Source organism: Pteropus medius, unplaced genomic scaffold (genome assembly GCF_902729225.1).
Source record: "Pteropus medius unplaced genomic scaffold, Ma_sr-lr_union100, whole genome shotgun sequence".
Taxonomy (NCBI): Eukaryota; Metazoa; Chordata; class Mammalia; order Chiroptera; family Pteropodidae; genus Pteropus; species Pteropus medius.
The window spans coordinates 17624400-17645934 of NW_024350319.1; the positions used below are offsets into that span (position 1 = coordinate 17624400).

The 21535-nt window shown below is 33.4% G+C and overlaps 1 protein-coding gene and 1 pseudogene across 4 annotated transcripts in view; both read left to right on the plus strand.

Annotated features, from left to right (window-relative positions):
- The window catches only part of HS2ST1 (heparan sulfate 2-O-sulfotransferase 1), a 164283-nt gene that overhangs the window by 79003 nt on the left and 63745 nt on the right, over window positions 1-21535 (plus strand). The gene's annotated exons all lie outside the window — the stretch shown is intronic.
- Window positions 2459-2574, plus strand: LOC120583496 (uncharacterized; annotated as a pseudogene).

A 21535-nucleotide genomic window follows, 5' to 3' on the forward strand; every position in this document is an offset into this window, starting at 1 on the left:
ATCCTCCATGTGATGGCACTTGACATATTTAAAGAGAGTTATTTTCCTCCAGTAAGTTTTTTTTTTTTTTTTTTTTTAATACTTAGTATAATCTTTTGCTATAAAACTCAAATTCAGAAGGATCATTTATCATGTATAAATTCCCTTTTGCCCACTTACAGGCAGACTTCTCTTCTGTATATGTTTACTTTGTTATTTTTCTTGAGCTTTTTATGTTTTATGCCTTGATAACTTGAGAACTTCAGGAGGATACCTGATTCTATACTTTTCTTAAACTTTTCAGTTAAAGAAAGTATTTCGATCTATTTTCATGTATTTTTAGACATTCACTCTTAAGAATCATTATATTTAGTGATATAGTGAGTATTAAGGTATAGTTTAAAAAAAAATTTTAACTACATTAAAAGCCAAAATTGAGTGTTATTAGAAGTTCTTTGTTTAAATAAATGTCAATGATGTATACAGTTGGCACTAATAACACTATTCATGATCTCCCTGTAGCATTCCTAGAGTCAATAATTAAAAATTACATGGATGTATATTAGTTTCCCTCCATTAATGGAGAAAACTAGGGAGGAAAAAAGATTCCAGCAAAATGCAGAGTAGCTATGAAGAATCTTAAGAAAAATGTAGTAACAATTAATTGGGCAGAGACATTAATGGCAATGTTCTGTACATTTGCCCCTGATGTTTTTCCAGCCCACTCAATCATAGTTTGTATGACAGGAGTGAGATAAATATTTTTAATAACTCTCCCATTTTAAGCCATTATTTTTTGGATATGTGAATATTTAGATTGCTTTAGTGGCATGTATAAAAGATTCTCATTTAGTAGAACTGAAATGCTCCTAAAATGTAATTAGTGAAAGATAGTACATGCTAATCCCTGTTCTTCTGTAATCATACTACGAAAATTTTGTGTATTTGTGTAATAATTTGTGTAATAATTATTTTTTAGTAACATAACTTTTTATTAGATTTAATGATAAAGATAATTGCAAAAAAGAGTGGGTTTCTATTAGCTATTTTGTGAGCAGTGGAAGATTACAGTACCTTTGCCTCTACCATGTAAAGGTTATATTTTTAATTGAGTGAAGAGAAAGTATTACTAGAGCCATGTTAGTTCTATATAAAAATTGGAGTTTTCATACTATTTTAAATAATAGGTAGAACAGGAGAAATTTTTGTTCAATCTGTTATTATGAAAACAGAATTTTAGATAAATATTTTTATAAAATTCTTGAAACATGCTGGCAAGTTTTGTAATAGGCTGTTTAGCGTCCCAGTGAGATTTGGGGAAATGCTTACTATTTTCCTCATAGTATTATCCATTATCTTAAAATGCACCACTAATATCTAGGGATAGTGGTGAATTAATGAAAATTGTAGCGTTGACATAATCCACTTAGCTTATTTTTTTGCTGCTAAAATATCCAGAAGACATTTAATAATGCTGAGAGCCTTAGGAGTTGCTGAGCTAGTTCACTCTTGTAGCACTACCCAAATATACAGGGAATTCTTAAATAAAGGACATCAAAGTAAATAATGCACACAGAGCACTTAGTAGTCAATAGGAGCTGGTTTGCATATATAGATAGGCAGTGCCTGCCTACTGACTGATGAGGCCTATTGCCATGAGATTTTATTTATTAAAAGCAACACTTAAGTAATTCTATGCACAAATGATTAATAGCCAAATGATTATAGATTTTAGTTAATTAGAATGGTCAAGATGAAAATTTCGGTCAAGATGAAATAGATTGAATCATTTCATTATGTTGACTTATTCTATTTGAAATTATTAAAGCTTAAGATTGCTCCTTAAAGCTAAGTCATGCTGAGTATTCTAAGTAAAATTTGAATGATTTTAGTCAATTTTCTAAATATTAACATATTGCGAATAATCTGAAATGAATCTTCAAATATTTGCTAAATAAGGTATTGGCTTAATCCCTTTATTGGCAATTTTTCTTCACTAGAAGCTGCTGAGTTAGAGTTAAAGACAAGTATAATTGGATAATTTTTCTAGTCCTTTCATTATATGGTTACTAGTATTTTTTAACTTAAAACTTTTTTCCTCTATAGTATAAATTGAGTGAAATAGCAATCTTATAAAAGTGTGTTAAAGTGGTACTTTTCAACCAGGTGGTTAATTCTGTCCATTCATTAGGAAGAAGGGTCAAATTCTTTCCTAACAATAATATAAGAGCTTGTTGGTCAACAAATTCTTTGTGGATTGTACCTAAATAACCTTTTAATCTCTTTTCTTCAGCCTTATGGGTCACACCAGAAGCTGATGGAAGTAATTTAGGAACTCGGATTCATCAGAGTTTATGAGACTATTTACTTTGGCTTAAAAAAGAAAGCTGTGGACGTGGTTCCATAGAGTAGAGGTTAGCGCGTCTGCTTTACATGCAGAAGGTCCTGGATGTGCACCCCAGTGGAGCCACGGTCCCTGGTCTATGGCCATGCCACCCTGAACAAGCCCGATGTCTGATCTCGGATGCTAAGCAGGGTCGGGCCTGGTTAGTACTTGGATGGGAGACCACCTAGGAAGACTAAGTGCTGTAGGCATAAATAATAATAATAAAAAAAGAAAGCTGTATTTTAGAACAGGAGTCCCCAACTCCCAGGCCACGAACTGGGCTGCACAGCAGGAGGTGAGAGTGGTGGTGAGCAAGGGCGCGAAGCTTCATCTGTATTTGCAGCCACTCCCCAGTGCTAGCATCTCTGCCTCAGCTCCACCTCAGATCATCAGGCATTAGATTTCTCATATGAGCACCGGTCTCTGGTGCCAAAAAGGTTGGGGATCACTATTCTAGAATATACTTTCATATACGTACCTCATACACATACATTGATTTAAAATTCTAAGAGATACATATATATGTATGTGCATCTTTCTATCTACTTTAGATTTTGTGGTCCTTGGCTTCCTAGAACATGAGTAAAAAGATTTACCAAATATTTAATTTGTAGATTCTGCCAACATTACCACAATGATTAGCTCAGGCCTCTGGGTATTAAAGAGAATACACAGAAGGAGATGTACTCAAACACTGAGAGAAACTTATACTAGTACCCATGCACTGCCATCATAGCAAGGCCGGTGAAGCCATGATAGAGGAAACCAACTCTTACTTAACTTCTCATTGTTATTTCTCATTCAGAATTTTTTTCACGTCAAAATGCTTGGCATGCTGACATCTCCAATGACACACAGGTATACAGTATTTTTTTCATTCTAAGCCTATCCCATGGTATATGGCTTTTCAGTATTTTTAAACAGTATGTTATAACGTGACACAGTTTATCATTTAAGCACAATGCTAATGCATAATACTATTCCTCTCTTGGTGCCCATCTTTTTGCCTGTCTTTCATTTAAATGTAATGGCATAGAATTCTCCTTTAAATGCTATACATATGATTTTTTTGTTTACTTGTTTGCATTTATTTTTTAAAATGTCAACAATCTCAACTGTTATCTTTATTTTCAGTAAAATGAAATGACATAAACTGTCCTTTCTAAACTTATTTGCAAAATTAAAAGTAAAAACTGCTTCTTTAAAATGTAGCATATAATAGCTTAAAAAAGGTACTCAGATTTCTGAATTTTGGAGGAAAGAAAATACTGTATCAGAAAGAAAATTACAGTCTTCCTTACAAATGGTTTAAGTCGAATATCTCCTTCGTTAAATCCCGGAGAAGTTAAGTCAACTTATCTAAAATCTTCCCTAGATGGAATCAGCATATATGGATTGACTATAAAGTAATAAGGCAAGTTCAACAAGTCTTACAGAGATGTCTGTCATGTTATTTTTCTTTTCACAACTCATATTCTTAGGGCAAAATAATGTATGACATGTTGAAGGACATATACCATTAGTTAATGGCTCATATTTGAAATTTGATAATTAAATTATATCTAGCACTTAAGCAAAACTGAAGAATGATTGTTAGTACCATGTTTTGACAAAGCATTTATATACTAATATTTTGAAATATAATTGCTGAGCAAAAATGACATGCGAATGCTTTATTTAATTGCATTTACTCCACCATCAGTTATCTAAAAGCTTCAACATAGTTCTTTGGTGAACTTTCTAAATTCAGCAGTAAGTAACCTTTTAGCCCAGTGCATAAATTAGTGTTTTGACAAGCCTTTTAAAATGGCAAGTAGGTGAATTTATTAGAGAACAATGAAGAATACAATTTAAAAGGCTTTGAGTAGGTGAATGACTGTTTATATTTGTTTGGTTAGGTCTTAAGAAGGTTAGGCAAGCCCCATTATATTAAAAATTCATAATAGCTAATACTAAAACCTAGCTGCTAGTTTTATAGCTACCCAAGTGTAAAATTCAAAGGGAGTTTGGTATTAGAAAATTGCTGTCCAATATTACTAATTTCCAGCTGGCTGCTACTACCTCTGTTGTATACAATGTGTGTTATGTCTTTACCTTTCGCCATTTCCTTACTCCATGTTTAATAAATGATTATTGTCCTCCTGTAATCTTTGGACAGTAGTAGAAAGAAAAGTTAAGTAGGCTCAAATTAAATGTAACTGTAGACATCAGAAGGACATCCAAGTAAAGGGAAGCAGCTGGCCTTGTTATAGTAGTCTTCTGACACTCAACTAGGAAAGTACTTAGGGACACAGAAATGGGCTTTATATTGAACAGTTGCCCTGGATATGTACCATTTGACTCTTTAATGTCTGTATTTGTATTGGGCACCTTTCTCACTTGCCATAGATAGTGCGTATTAGATAACTTTTGCTAAATTGTGTTTGCAAAACAAATCCAAAAGCACAGTGGCTTATTTATTCTCATTTTATATATACATCGTGGGTTTGCTGTGACTCTGCTCTATGTATTCATTCTGAGACCTAGACTGAAAGAGAAGGAAAAAGGTGATGGAACTTTAGAATGGCTCTTAAAGTTTCTGCTTGGAACTGGCACTTGTCACTTTCACATTTAATTGGTAAAAGCAGGTCATATAGAAACAGGAACTATATAACTCCCAAGAAATATATTTCTCAGGAAATATAGGACTAGGCCCAGTAAAGGAGGGGCAGCTAATATTAGGACAGTAAGAAATCTATCTCATTGGCATTAACATTTCTATCTCCCCACCCTCAAACACTGCCCGTACTCCTACTGTTTATGATAGAGCACAGAATTTTTTTTTAGCTTTTATATGATTCTATATAATCTTTTTATGTGATTCTTTTATTTTTTTCTTAATTACTATTTACATATTATAGAACAGGAGTTAGAAGTAACAATAAAATCAGTGACACTGGCGAATGTAGAGAGGTTAGTTTACAGAGCATAATATCTATACTGGTGACCTCTTTTGAGTTACTACAAAAACAGAAAGTTTATTTTCTACATTATTATGTAGAAAAAAAGTATCTTTTTATTCACTCTTCTTTTTGATAAAGTACCCTTCAGGGGATTAAGGAACCAATAGAGAAATTTAGAATGACAAATTACTTTGTATTTTATTTTTTTATATCTCATGTTAGATATTTTTGTAAATCGACCAAAAGTAAATATTCTGCACTGGTATTCATGTGGATATAAAAGTACCAAAGCTTTTAAAGTAAAGCTTATTTATTATTTAAAATGCAATAAAAGCACATAAAATCAAAGTAGATTTCCATGCTTTCACTTTGATAAAAATAATACACATTTTCTCATTTTTACTGTTAGATATTTGTTTTTCATTTTGCCCTCCATAAGCCAACCTACTTAGCACTTAGTTATTACTGTGGAGTGTTATTGTAGCAATATGAACTAACTTCGGTTATGTGGTATTATGTACATATCTTAATGAAATACTCTGCCTAGTCCTGATCAGAATAAGAGTATATTTATGTATATAACATTTACATAATGTTAATCAAGCTTTTGATGTTAGTATTTGAAAAAGGACAGTGCTGTAATTTTAGTGGGTACATATATCTGTCACACATTTAGCAACCACCTGCTTAAAATATGAATCGTGGTATCCTAGAAATTGTCAAGGTTAATTATAAGTCCTCTTGTCATTTTTTTTTTAAACATTCTTGTGGTAAATCTTAATATATTTTGGGTGCTACTTCATTTGTAGATTGTGGAGTTTTGTTTCTTAGTATACCTGAATAGTTCTCTACATTCTTTGTTCCATCATTTCCTACATCTAGCTTGGATGCCTTGAATTTATTTTTACTTTAAAAAATTATTTTTGTGTTTTGTTTGGTTTGCATTATTTTGTTTAGAACCAACTAGTACATTTCAGAAGGTAGAATCTTTCAAGAGTTCTTTAAAAAGCGAAATCATTCATTCATTCAGGCTGTTGACTGATTACAATTTTTTAAGTCATGAGTTGTTCTCCTGAGAAAGACTAATAATAAATACACAGCATAAGTGCTATAATGGAGGTTTGTACTAGTGATTTTGTGTATTATAAAACCAGGTTTCATTTTAGTTGTTAGTCTCTTTTGGGATTTGGTAACATAATAATGGTCTTACACTTCTGTGTGGGCTTCTTGAGACCCACTCCTCAGAGACTACAGTAGTCACCCCTTATCTGCAGTTTCGCTTTCCAAGGTTTCAGTTAACTGCAGTCAACCTCAGTCGGAAAATATTAAATGGAAAATTCCAGAAATAAACAATCAATAAGTTTTAAATTGAATGTCATTCTGAGTAGTGTGATGAAATCTCGAACTGTCCAGCTCAGTCTTGCCCAGCGCATGAATCATCCCTTTGTCCAGGTTATCTATGTTGTGTATGTTCCCTACTCGTTAGTCACTTAGAAGCCTTCTCAGTTATCAGCTTGTTTGTTTTGGTATCACTGTGCTGTGTTGAAGTAACCTTTATTTTACTTACTAATGGCTCCAAAGCCCAAGAGTACTGATGCTGACAATTCGAATATACCAAAGAGAAACTGTAAGGTGTATGTATGCATAGGAAAATACATTGTATGTGTAGGATTTGGAACTATCCATGATTTCAGGTATCTACTGGAGGTCTTGGAATATATTACCACTGATAAAAGATGAGTACTGTACCTCATTAAGATCTTACCAACACAAGATTTGAAACAATATTCTCACAATATTCAATATATTTTCCTCCCCACTGTAAATGGGAGAAGTGCTTCTTTTATCCACATAGATAAATGGGATTGTTGAGCTGAAGTCATCCCATTTGAACGAAGTCCAACGAAACCTGAAGAGTGCTCTTTCCATATGTAGTGACTAGGACTTGATATTGATGTGTTTCCGATTTTCCAGGCTCTTGTGCTGCCCATCTTTCATTAAAACAGATAAAAACGGTGTTTATGCTTCTTAAAATTAGTCTTTCAGGTAGTTTCCTAAGATTAGAGAAGAAAATTGGTCTCAAGATATTACATATAGACAGAAAACAAAGTTGGGGTAGTTAGGATAAATTTAATAAGCCACATTTTAAACACATAGCTTCTTTCCTCCCCCCACCCCAAATTGTTGATGGTTTCAGTTAAGAAGTTGTCAACACATTTCAAATGTTATGATTGTAATAATAAATGCTGTGTTTAGTTGGTAGAGGAATTGAAACAATTTTTGGTTTATTTGATGCAGTCCTCTCGCTAAAATTAAATCATTAAATCCAATTCTCAATTTGCATCACAGCAGAATATCCTTGTGTTAATCCAGTTAGAATATTTGTGGAAATTACAATTTTTTGAGTAATTATATTTAATTCATTTTTCTTTTTAAAGGTTATATAAGAAAAAATAGTGAAACATTAGATAAATATTAATTCAACTAGTATACAATGTACTAAAGACTGATAAATTTCACCTTTGCTATCAGGTAAACAAAATAACTATAATTGCACTAACATTTTATATGTGATACTAAAACTATTCTGATGGCTGAGATTATCTGTCATAATATAAATATATGAATATTGCTATATGAATAATAAATCTTGCTAAACATAGAAAGCTATATAACTATAAATAACTTTTCTCTGATTTTATGGTTTACAGTGCATTTTTGTATCCATTGTCTTATTTAAGAGAATGTTGAATTTAGGGTAGAGTTTGATTGCATATGGTCTTAAGTTACTTATTTCTCTCTCTTAATGAGAGAACCCATGCCAGCACTAAGAATTGATATCCTCAAGCTTGATGATACATTACACTGTTCTCCATAAATCTAATTCCTTAGTAGTTCTTGGCTTAAATACTGAAGTAATATTTGTTTCTGAGATTTCCACAGAGGACTTGGACTCTTCACATTTAAATAGCATCCAAAATCTGGGATATTAGTTTCTATTTCATGTCCTCCCACCCCGTGCCCTGCTCCCCCCACCTGTACCCCTGCTTCATTTATGGTTTCTTCATTTGTCACTGCACATGAAAATGAGCCTCAAGCTCCTCTCAAGTGTACAACCCTATCAGTCAGAATAGATTTTCTTTCTCAGTACCTCTCTGCTCAAGTTTTAAGTATGCTTCCTTGTGCTTACATATCCTAACGTACCTTTAATAGTAACTTCACACAATCTTTATTCTGGTTAGTATTGCCACTTTGGAAGTTGTGTCTGCTTACAATTTTTCTCATTGGCAAAATTATACATTTCAGTTCTAGCAACCTGAACCACATGTTGCTGGCAGATCTGTAGCAAGCTTTTTGCCTTTTCTCAAGATAGTCTGTAAAACTCCAACAGACATATAATCAACATTATAATTTTCTTTTGTTGATTAAAAAAAAGCAAAATTAGAGCTACCTTCTTGACAAACATTTAAGTGTACAATATTTATACCTATAAACACAATGTTGTATAGCAGACCTCTAAAACATTTTTACCTTGCATAACTGAAACTGTCTAACAGTTGAACAGCAGCTCCTCACTTCCTCCTCCCCACAGCCCCTGACAACCACTGTTCTTTCTGCTACTATGAGTGTGTGAACTTGATAGATCATCTAACTAGAATCATGCAGTATTTGAAGAAACTTAGGTGAAACTTACCAGTCTTTAGTACATTATGTTCTAGTTGAATTGATATTTATCTAGTGTTTCATTATTTTTTCTTATATAGCATCAATCTTCTGTGCCAATTCTCCCCATACAAAGTAGCTAACATAACACTCAAGTGCCTGGCTTATTTCATTTATATAACATCCTCCAGTTTCATTCATATTTTTACATATGACAAGGTTTCTTTCTTTTTTAAGGTTAAATAATATTTCATTTTATGTATATACCACATTTTCTTTATTCATTCATCCATCAGTAAACATTTAGGTTGTTTCCATGTTTTGGCTATTGTGAATCATGCTGCAGTGAACATGGGAGTGCAAATATCTCTTGAGATCCTGATTTCAATTCTTTTTGGTAAATACCCAGAAGCAGAATTGCTGGATCATATGGTACTTCTGTGTTTAGTCTTCTGAGGAACCTCCATACTCTTGTAAGATCTGCACCATTTCATATTCTCACCAACAGTGCACAAGGTTTCCAATTTCTCCATGTTGTCACCATCATTTGTTATTTTTTAAATAATAGCCATCCTAACAGGTATGAGGTTAATATCTCTTTGTGGTTTTGATTTGCATTTCCCTGTTGATGAGTGATGTTGAACATCTTTTCCAATACTCGTATGTCTTGTATATCATTTGTATATCTTTTTCGGAGAAGTGTGTATTCAAGTCTTTTGCCCATTTTTAAAATTGAGTTGCAATTTTGCTGTTGAGTTACAGGAGATCTTTATATATTTTGGATATTAACCACTTATCAGATATTATAGTTTGCAGATATTTTCTTCTATTCTGTAGGTTTCTTTTCTCTGTTAATTATTTCATTTGCTATGCAGAAGCTTTATAGTTTGATGTAGTCCTACTTATCTATTTTTGCTTTTGTTGCCTCTGCTTTTGGTATCATATCCAAGAAGTCATTGCTAAGACCAATGTCATGAAACTTTTTCCCTAATGTTTTCTCGTAGGAGTTTTATACTTCAGGTCTCAAGTTTAAGTCTTTAATCTATTTTGAGCTGATTTTTGTTTGTGGAGTAAGATGAGAGTCTAATTCCATTCTTTTGCCTGTAGGTTTTAGTTTTCTCGGGACAATTTGTTAAAGAGGCTGTCTTTCTCCCATTTTGTAATCTTGGTACCCTTGTTGAAGATGATTTGACTATATATGCATGGGTTTATTTCTAGGCTCTACTATTTGTTTCATTGTTTTATATGTTTGTCTCTATGCCAGTATTCTTATTAATGAACAGAAAATTATTCTGAACATAAAATAGAGATCCTGAATTCCTTTTTTGTCACATCAGCCAGCCACCAGTTCCATTATGTTTCTATTCAGTTAGTTATTAACATTTACTTTTTTACCAAAATCGTATCCCCAGTATTAATGCCATTTGAAAAATTTAATTCTATAGACATATTCTCTTCCCTTTTTATTCCTCAATTCACTCATCAATGATAGAATTGGGACATTGTGTATTGTATTTTATAGGACAGCCATCTGTCTTATCTAGCAAAATCAGCATAATTTAAACCTTAATACCATATTAAGTACCTCTATCAGGGTAGGCAAGAATTTTTCTTATTTGGTAGTAATACAGTCCAAAGCCAAAGGTAGTTTGTCAAAATGACAGATTTAGGTCTCAAGTATGTACTTTGAGGAATTGATGCTATAACTGTCTTCTTTATACATGATTTTGGAGATGCAAGTAGCATACCTAAGACATATGCATTTATTTTTATTTTTTAGTGGCTAAGGAAGGTTAGCCTGAATTCTTGCTCAGTTCATTTTTCGTATCTGCATAGTAACATGTAATTATCAAAGTGTTCCTTCAGTATATGTGCAATGTATTTATTTATAACTATTTGATTCACACCTCTTCACAGTATTGTCTTGCAATGCTTTTAGAGAATAGAAACTGCCAATAATATTTAGAAGTTTTCTACATTTTTTTCTTCATTTGAGGATTACTTCCCCATCAGTATTTCACCTTTTTATTGGTGCTTGTATCCAAATCATAGATTTTTCTATCACCATCAACATTGATTTCACAAAATGAAATTTTGGAATAGCATTATAACACGACTTTACTCAGCAGTACCTTACTTTGGTATTAATTTTTTTGTTAGGTGTTTTCTAGACAGGCATTTAGAAGGAAATGACTTAAGGTGGTACATCTTACTCTAAGTTAAACTTTCTGATTAGGAGTGGTACAGTTTTGAATTTCTGTCATAGAGTTGGAAATTAAAGCCAATAAAAAGTAATTTAGCTCTTTTTCTCAATGAAAATGTTTTTTTCTAGTTATTATATTTTCACTTAATAGCATTTGAAGCCAAATGTGCCAACTCATTCTGGATAGAAGCAGTTAAAAAACAGAATAGCATAACTTCTGGGAATCTTAGATTATCATCAGTGATATTTAATCTTGAAGTCATTACGTTTTCATTAGAAACCTGGATGGGAGAAGTCAGTTTTAGGGAAGATGGTATAATGCAATTGTTTTCTGAATTAACCAATCAGTTAATTAATCTCTCACTCTATCTTATACTCTCCTTCTTTCCTCTCTCTTTGCCTTTCTTTCTTTGTCTTCTCCTCCTCAACTTCCCATTTCCCCTCCTCCAGTAGATTTTTTTTTTTCAAATAAAATGTTCCAGAAACACAGCATAGTCTACTACACTGTTCATTTCAGAGAATAATTTGGCTTATACACAATCAGTAAAGAAGGGAATGATGCCAGTATAATATGGAAGTAGAATTGGTTTATAGTGGTATTTCCCAGCACTTCCCAGTTGTAGCAGTTGAATGCAAAACAGACTAAACTGAATGTTGAAACCGAATGCCTGCAAACCTTTCGCTCCACAGTCTACCTTTTGGTTCTGTTTGGCCGCATGCTCTATCTTAGAAGTATTTCTTCTCTGTGCTCCACAATTTTTATTCACTTTGCCCTTTTTTTCCGTAACTCAGCTGCCTCTTTATTGTATCCCCTTCTGTCAGGCTCTCTTTACTTCTATTTTAAAAACAATGCTCTTTGTTTTCTATAGTAATTATTTGTTAGGAATTTAACATGTCTTTTTATTAGAGTTGTTATTATGTCTGTTATTTCCCTGGTTCAAATTGCGTAGGTTTTGAGTGGAGCATACTAACCCTGTTTTTCCTCTTAAGGCCAATTATTTATAGTTCATGAAGAACACAAGGTTTTTTTTCCGAGGAACTCATATAACACCTTATAGCTCACATGCCTGTATACAAATATAAAAGTAGAGTGGCTCTGATTTACGAAGGGGATTAGAATCCTACCTTGTCCTCTCTCACTTTTTGCCCTATACCAACCTGCCCTTTTCAGTGTTCTGGGAGAACTCCTCAGGCTCTCAGGAGTATAATTTAGAAACATTTTGTCTACAGAACAGGCAACTCATTTTTCCCTCCAGGCACTGTAAATCCTCTCCTTAGATCCATTAGGGTTAATAGGAGAATATATACTTGGATCAGATCACCCTTGTGTTCTATAAAATTACTGAGCTGTACCTCAGTTTTGAACTTTCTGCTTTTTTGAAAGTCTTTGGAAGAACCAGCTTTGTGAATTCTCTTTCCCTGTTTACCAGAGAACTATTGTTGAGGACATTGTTGTCTTATATAATTTCATGTATGAAAAGTTTCTAAGATAATTTATTTTGGGGGAATCTTCATCTTCTTTCAGGAAATGGTATATTTCATCATTTTGGATAATGAAGATTTCTGAAAAAGATTGAGTTTTTGCCTTGGGTACTTGGAAGCTTTCCAATTATGACGGGTATGTTGACCCATAAGATTGTCATAGTTTCTTTTTCTCATTTTATTTTTTTCTTTTCATTCCTTTTGTGAATCTTACTGTAGATGTATTTTTAAAATACGCTTTCCCTTTGGGAAGAGAGGAGGTGTATGAAAACATTCAGTATCTAAAAGTAAAGGAGCTGGAGGCAGAGAGACTCTTCAGTAGACTCTTTAATGATCTGGGCATAAGATGATGAGAATCTGGGGAGCAAGGAATCCAGTAGAGAGTTGTATTTCTGGTCTAGTAACAAAGGCACTCTGGGGATATGATCAAGAGGAACTGGATAAGAGAAAACTGAGAAAGAGGGAAAAGTTCACAAACAACTATATGAACGTTTACATGTACATATCTGATTACTTGAAACTCAGAAGGAGGAGTAAAATTGAAGATGAAGCTACGAAGTTTGGTTTTAGATAAACTAAACTTTCAATGTGCACTGAAATGGAAATTTGTCTTTTTCCTTTAATTGGTTAATATAATACTTTATACTGAGAAGTTTTTCAATTAATAAATCGTCATTCCTTGGATAAACCCTTAATCTTTTTTCCAGTTTTATTGAGATATCATTGATGTATAATGTTGATTTAATTTAAGGTGTATAGCATAATGATTTAATATATGTATATATTGTGAAACGATGACCACAATAAGTTTAGTTATCTATCACCTTACCTAATTACATATTTTTTCTTTTGTACATTACATCTCCACAACTTATTCATCTTATTACTTGAAGTTTGTATCTTTTGACCCCCTTCCCTATTTCCCTCACCCCACTCACCTACCTCTGGCAACCACCAATTCGTTCTCTGTTTCTACGAGTTTGCTTTTTTAGATTCCACGTATAAATGAGATCATAACAGTATTTGTCTTTCTCTGTCTTATTCCACTTATCACAATGCTCTCAAAGTCCATCGATGTTGTCAAAGTGGAGGGTTTTCTTCTTTTTTTGTGGCTGAATAATATTCCGTTATAAAAATATACCCTACATTTTCTCTATCCATGTATCTGTTGATGAACACTTATGTTGTTTCCAAGTCTTGGCTATTGTAATCTTTCTTAGTCTTGATGAGCTATTATTATTATTAGCATTTAATTTGCTGATACTTAGAATTTTTATGTCTGTGCTCATAAGGTATTGATATGTAAGATTCTTTTATTGTACTATATGTGTCCAGGTTCATTGTTAAGGTTGGTGTAAGGTATTAAATGCCTCATAAAATGGCATTTATTCTCCCTTCTATAATTTGACTCTTTTTTTAAAGAGTTGGTAAAACTCACTGGTAACAATCTGTATCTGGTGCCTTTGAGACACAGTATGTGTTGGTGACGATGGATATTTTTGACTGCCAGTTTAGTTTCTTTCATGGTTATTGGTTTTTTCAGGTTTCTTTTGGTGGGGAGGTATCAATTTTAATCACATATTTTTTAGATACTTGGCCATTTCATATGGTATGTTGTATTTAAGAGTATGAAATTTAGGAAAGAAATTAGCCTGGAGATGAAGATTTAGTCATCAACATGGGAGTGAATACAGTTTTCAGACCAAGGTTCTAAAATTAAGAGGGAAGGGAACCAAGAACAAAATTTGTGTCTAGCAGCCTGTCTATTTTTTTTCAAATTACCATTTTCTTCACTTTTATTATTTACTGTCATTTAACCAATATATTATACCGACTTGGCAAGGGGAAATATTGCAAATACTAGTTATTCACACTTGGCAATGCTTGGCAGGCATGGTGGCAAAGAGAATTTCAACAAGGGTAGACTTGGTAAAACAGTAATTTGCATAGTAACTAGGTGTAAGGTGCATGTGTTCGTTTTTGTTTTATTTACAGCTGTGTTATTTCTCTGGACTTAGCCTAAATTTCAGAGGAAAACAAGACCCAAATCGGAATCTTCAAATTTTGCATTTTATTAATCTGTCCCCCTCAAATTGGTCTTAAATATGAATGGTTCATACAGTGTACCATGGTTAGCAGCACCCTGTAACCAGCTTTCTCCTGCGCCCTGTATCTCCCCCACCTCCAACCACCAGGTGGCTTTGTAGAAGGACCTCTGCTGCCTTCAGTGCTAGTAGCAGCATTGTCCCACTTCTACAGTATATGGCAACCAGCAGCTTCTTCCAGTGGTTTCATAATACAGTGCTTTCTGTAAGAACTCTCCCCATGAATGGCTTTCCTTAACACCCTAGGGTTAAGGAAATTCTCTTAGTGTGGGACCACAGCAACTTTTCTACATCCACTGAGCCATAGCTGTGACCTATTCAACAATATCTGGATCTTAGCCAGGCATGGGATATGGGGTTCTTTCTTGTTCGCTCTGTTTCAGTTCTAGGAGTAGCAGTTGCTTCTTATATCTGCTATTTTTTTATTTTTTAGAGTTCTCTGTATTTCCTAGTTGCCAGTCTCTGATTACTCCAATATTTTTGTTTAGTTAATAATTATTTATGTTAAACTTTCCCTGTTCAAATTGTTGGGTGGTTTCTAATTCCTGATTGGACCTTGACTGAAACACTATGCATGCAAGTCTAATACATATAAGTTACTAATTAAGATGCTTCTTTAGATTGCATTCTTCAGCACATGAATGTGGAATATATTTCACCATAATATTAGTTTTGATGACTATGTTGATTTTTAAACTGTAGATTCAGAACTCAGAATTTTAGATTATAAGATTATATTCATCAGCAATGTGATCTTATGTCATGTGGTTAATAGATTAGACATCCATCTACTAATGAGTTAAAAAACATGGAATTAAAATCACTTTGTAGTACTTTGTACTTTGCATAAATTTATTAATTTCCTTAGTAATTTCATAGAGTAGGCTGCGGGTATATTTATTCCATTTTTTATAAGAAGAAATTAAGACTAATTGAAAGGGTATTCCTTAATACCCTTGGATATTTCTTAACCATCAAATAGTAAGATTACTAGAATATATATCATTTGATCAGTTAAAACTATTATCTGTGATGCCAGGCATATCTATTATAGATAATTTACATATCACCCCTTCTCTCAACCCTGTCCCCACACATCACAATCTTTACTAACTTTGTGAGATGTCACTTTAATATTTTCTTTTTCCCTAAAAGCCATGTTAAATTGAAGACATTTATATTCCAATGTCACATTAGCATCACTTTAGCTTACTAGATAGTATTTTGTTTTTAGCTGATTGCAAATGTTGATTTCTCCTTTTTCAGTTTGCAAAACTATATGACAGGAAATCTGTAGCTAAATATCACTTTTGATTTCCATCTGTTCAAGTACAATAGTGTTTATGGCATAGTCCAGATTGCAGTGTGATAGAAAAGTCCTATTACAGCAGATAGAATTTAAAATGATCATTGTACATTCTAATGAGAAAACATTTTTAAACAAGTACTTCTCTTAATTTCAAACCAGAATAACTGAATACTACAATTTGATGACAGCATCTGCTCTACAGTGTGTGTTTGTGCCGTCAACAATAAAAACTTTTTCTGACTCCTATAGAAATTGATTAGTTTGCTCATATGTATACTAATAATGGAAGTCGGGCAGTCAGGGAGATTGTATGTCAATTTAAATATCCTTAAAAATTGTTTTTTTCTATTACTGCACAGAATATCTTTTGTTATTTTGTGTGGCTTAACGCTGGGAGTTTTTATTATGTGACAATATAATTTTTGCTAAATTTTATTCTGGAGGTATGTTCACATTTACGAAATAAAAACAGTTTCCCTTATTACATGGAACTCTAGGCATTTTAAATCTCTTTGGCTCTAAAGTCGAGGGATAGAAGAAAGGAGATAACAATAATGGTCCCTGGAGTGTCATAAAATGTTGGGTAAATTCAAGGTTTTTAGTTCCTCTATTATAAACATATCTCTCATTCTCAGGTCTGAGAAGAAGCTGCTCTTTGGTCATTTGCTTACCTGTTTCCTGCTCTAGTAGTTGCACTGCTAAAGTGAATAAGGAAAATCATACTTCTCCCATTGATGCCCTATTGCACTCTTAATCACTGAGTAGCACTATATTTCTTAAGTTTCAAACAGATTTTAGATACAGTTCCTAATTTGATTTTTTTTTTTTTATTGTCTCTTTTCTTTAGGTCTATATTAGTTTGCTAGGGCTGCCATAACAAACTACCACAGATTTGGTAGCTTAAACAACAAAGTTTTATTTTCTAATCGTTCTGGAAGCTAAAAGTCTGAGATCAACCCTGTTGGCAGGGTTGATTTTTTTCTGAGGCTCTCATCTTGGCTCATAGGTGGCTCTCTTCTCCCTGTTTTCACATAGTATTTGTGTCCTAATCTCCTCTTCCTCTAAAGACACCAGTCAAATTAAATGGGGGTCCACCCATATGACTTCATTTTACCCTAATTACTTCTTTAAAGATGCTATCTCCAAATCTAGTCACATTCTCAGGTATTGGAGATTAGGACTTTAATATATGAATTTGGGGTTGGAAGGTTAAGAGGACAACTCTTCACCTTTCTGTAACTCTGCTACATTACCAATACCTTAACCTCTAGATACCAACTGGGTGTTGCAAATTCAATTATGACACTACTTATTTGGAGTTAATATCAGACCCCCCAGGTTAAGGGCTCAGTCCACAAGTCTGCCCATCTCCCCTTTAGATGCCAATTGTAAGTCCAGGTTGTCACCTGTACTTCTGATCAACCAGTTATAAATTGGAGATTCTCTTCAATTTACAACCCCTCTTCAGGTTCGATAATTTGCTAGAATGGCTCGCAGAACTCAGAAGAGGTTTACTTAGGTTTACTTATTAGATTACTGGTTAATATAATAAAATAATTAATTGTATTACTGATACAGTTCAAGAACAGCCAAATGAAAGAGATACATAGGACAAGGTATGGAGGAAGGAGTGTGAGCTTCCATACCATCTCCAGGTAAGCCACCCTCCCAGCACCTTAATGTATTATTCAGCAGTCCAGCAGCTCTCCAAAACCCCTTTGGTTATTTTTTTAGAAATAGAATCATGCAGGCATGAATGATTAAATCATTGGCCAATGAAGACTAACTCGACCTTCAAATCATTCTCCTTTTTCCTAGGGGCTTGTGGGCTGAAACTTCCAACCCTCTAGTCACATGATTGGTTCCCCTGACAACCAGCCCTCATCCTGAGGTTATCTAGGGGCTTTCCAAAAGTCACCTTATTAACATAAATTTAGATGTGATTAAAAGGGATGAGTTTTTCCTTTAGGCTCTGGAGCTGTTACAGAAATGGGACAAAAGACCAAATATTATAACAAACATGCTCCTTTCATTCTTTTACGAAATTCCAGGGGTTTTTAGGATCTCTGGCCAGGAGCTGGGGTGAAGACCAAATAGATATTATCATATTATCACCGGGAGAACACAGTTCAGCCCATAACAAGATCTTTAGCCTTCATCCAAATGAAGTATAACCATCAACATTTTTGTGCATCATTCTGTAAAGATACACCCAAGAGTCCTTTCCTTTACCTTTAGTATCACATTTCTTTGTATCCCAGCTATACCTCTCCTCCCATCTAGGGTTACCCTTTTCCCTATCCCAGATACTGGCTAGAAAGTTAGAGTTAAGAGGTAATTTAAAGGATTTAGTGGAGAATGTTTACTGGAAGATTTCCAGTGATATGTCTTTAGTATCATGTTCTTTCATTACCTACAAATGATATGGTTGGATGCAGGCCCATCCCACTGGCCCTACATATATGCCCCACCCTCACTCCCAGCAAACTTGTTTTGAGTTTGCAAGAAGCACCCAATTTAGACCTTCAGAGACCATGCCATATCGATTTCTTCTTTCAGCCAATAATTGCATTCCCTACAAAGATTTCATCTTCTTCAATGAATCCCTTTTTGGGATGATGAAGAATGGAAGCCTTTTAAGCTAGGGTACTCAGCTTTATATTTTTATATAATATAAAAATATATATTTTTTGAACAAAAATAAAACTCATCTGATAGTTGGTTATTGACAATACTATTTTTATACAAAAAGTACATTTGTACAAAAATAATATCACAGACCCATCAACTCTGACTACAGATTTCAACCAAAAGTTTTGTTCTCATTTACTTGATGCCAATTAGGAAATGATGTCCTGTTTCTTATAATGTGTAGCATTCAAGATCACAGAACAGTCTGGAGGTAACAGATTTGTACTTTGAGATAATTCACATGTATGGAGGGAACAGATATACTGTTTTGGCACAGGAGTCCCAAAATTATTTTGAGATTACAAAGGAAAAGTAGTAGAATGTCTGAAGTCAGTAGGTCTATTTTGACAGATATTATTTTAATTTGATAAGCAATTGACTAGTTTTAAGTAAAAAAAAGGATATTTTTATTTTTTAAAGATAATTTTTCTTCATAATAAAATACAATTAAAATGTAAGTTAACTCTAAAGTACCTTTTCTGCCTATAATAGTAAGATTTAAAATAGTTCCATTATACTGTTTTAATGGGTTTGGGAAAACAGGCATCCTTACACATTGTTAGGAGAGAGTACAGTCAGTTTTGCCATAATTTAACATATGTGTTCCTACAAATCACTATGGTAGGCATAATTCTGCAGTAAAAAATACAGAGCTCTGAGAAAAATGAGATTAGGGGCACAACATTCAAAAACTTTATCAGTGGCACACAAAAAAGACTCTAATAAAAATTGTAACACAGTGTTACACATGTTAAATGGTTAAACTACAATAAATATGGAAATAGACCCGAAGTTTGCTTGCGTAAGTGGATGTTGGAAGAGTTATTACCTGGTTAGTTATTGTGAAGTGGTGGAAAGAAGGTTATCTAAAATGAGATGAAAACTTCTAAGATCAGATTTGAATGGGACAAATGAATGTGCATCTTAATGTTTTCAGGATTTTGATTTAAATATGTCTTTTGGGGTCACACTACTGGACCATATCCGATGTAGAGAAACTAAGTGAGGAAATGTCATTGAAGAAATTGGAGGAGGGGGAAACCAGGATAAATGGAAGAAATATTAAGTTTTTAATATTTAAAGAGCTGTCATTAGAAGGCATTCATTTAGTTCTGTATTCTCGAAAGGACAAAAATAGGTATAATGAATACAGAAGATACAGGGAGACAGATTTCAGCCTAATATAAGAGCATGCTAATATTTATTAACAATGAAAAGAGCATTGTCATAAAGTCTTTTGGCTGTCATTGTTTAAAAGTGAAATGAATTAATGGTGAAATGGAGAAATTTGTAGTCCTTTTTTTTTAGAATCAAGCAGATCTAGGTTTGACTGCTGTGCCACTTAGGAACTATTATGACTTTGGGCAAAAAAACTTAACTTTTTGAATTTTCTTAACTATGAAACAAATATAATAAAAAGTATCTCATAGGATTGCTGTGAGGATTAAGGCAAGGTAAAGTACCCAATACCATGTTATATTCAATGGCTACTGTTGCTATCGAAATAGGAACTTTTTTGGATACCAGGTTATGCTTTTTTGTTTTCTAAGGTCTCCTCTAAAGCTGATATTTTGTAAGTTTTATTTTACATATTGTTTTAAGTATACATTTTATATGTCTGATTGAATTATCTTTAAAAATATTTTTCGATTAGAGTTGACATTCAATATTATTTTATATTAGTTTCAGGTGTACAGCATAATGGCTAGACATCTATACAACCCACGAAGTGATCCCTCTGATTAAGTACCCACCTGGCACTACACGTGGTTATCACTGCACTACTGACTATATTACCCATGCTGCACTTCTAAAGAACAAAATAAATGAAGAAACAAAATGAACACAGACTCATAGATGCAGAGAACAAACTGGTGATTGCCAGATGGGAGTGGGATTAGGGGGCCTGGAAAAAAACGGTAAAAGGATTAAGAAGTACAAATTGATAGTTACAAAGTAGTCATGGGGATGTGAAGTACAGTATGATTGAATTATCATAGCAAAAAAATATAATTTTGAATTTTGAGGAAGTAGTAAATGTCCTTATAGTACGATGATCATACTTAATGTATATTTTAATAATTAAGATATGTTTTGCAGTTAAAGTAACTACCTAAGGTTAAATAGCTACAAATATCTCAAATAGAGATTATATCAGCCAGGGTTCAGTCAGTAAAACAGAAATTCACTGTCCGTTTCAACAGAAGAATTTAATATAGGAAATTGGTTACATAGGTATTGGGGGCGTTGAATGAGCAAATATAGTTTGCAGATCCCCAGCCCCAGGATCACAAAGCACAATATAAAGGGTAAATTTGGAATTAAGAGACAATAGCTTAAGAAATGACACAGATCACTTTTTAGAACATTTCCATTGTAATATTTTTAACACCACATTTATATGTATACATTTCATGTTGAAAACTGGCATTTTAAAATCCTTTTCTGTCTAGAAGGAACTTAGCTGTACATACACTTTTCATCAGTGATTTAAGATGTGTTCTTTCAGAAAGGTGTTTGATTTTACTAAGAATCCACACGATTTACTCCCACCTCAACTCTTTGTTAAAAATTGGATCTAAAGTTTCATGCATCTCTAGAAAACCTTTCCCTTCTTTATTGTATGTGATTCTTAAAGGAATTAAGATTTGCAGAATGTAACATGAATTAAAAATTATAACCTGAAATATGACTTCATTTTTGGAATCAAAAATTTATCTTTTGGGTAAAATTACGTGGTTTTTTTTTTTTCTGGTATTTAGATCATGGCGGACT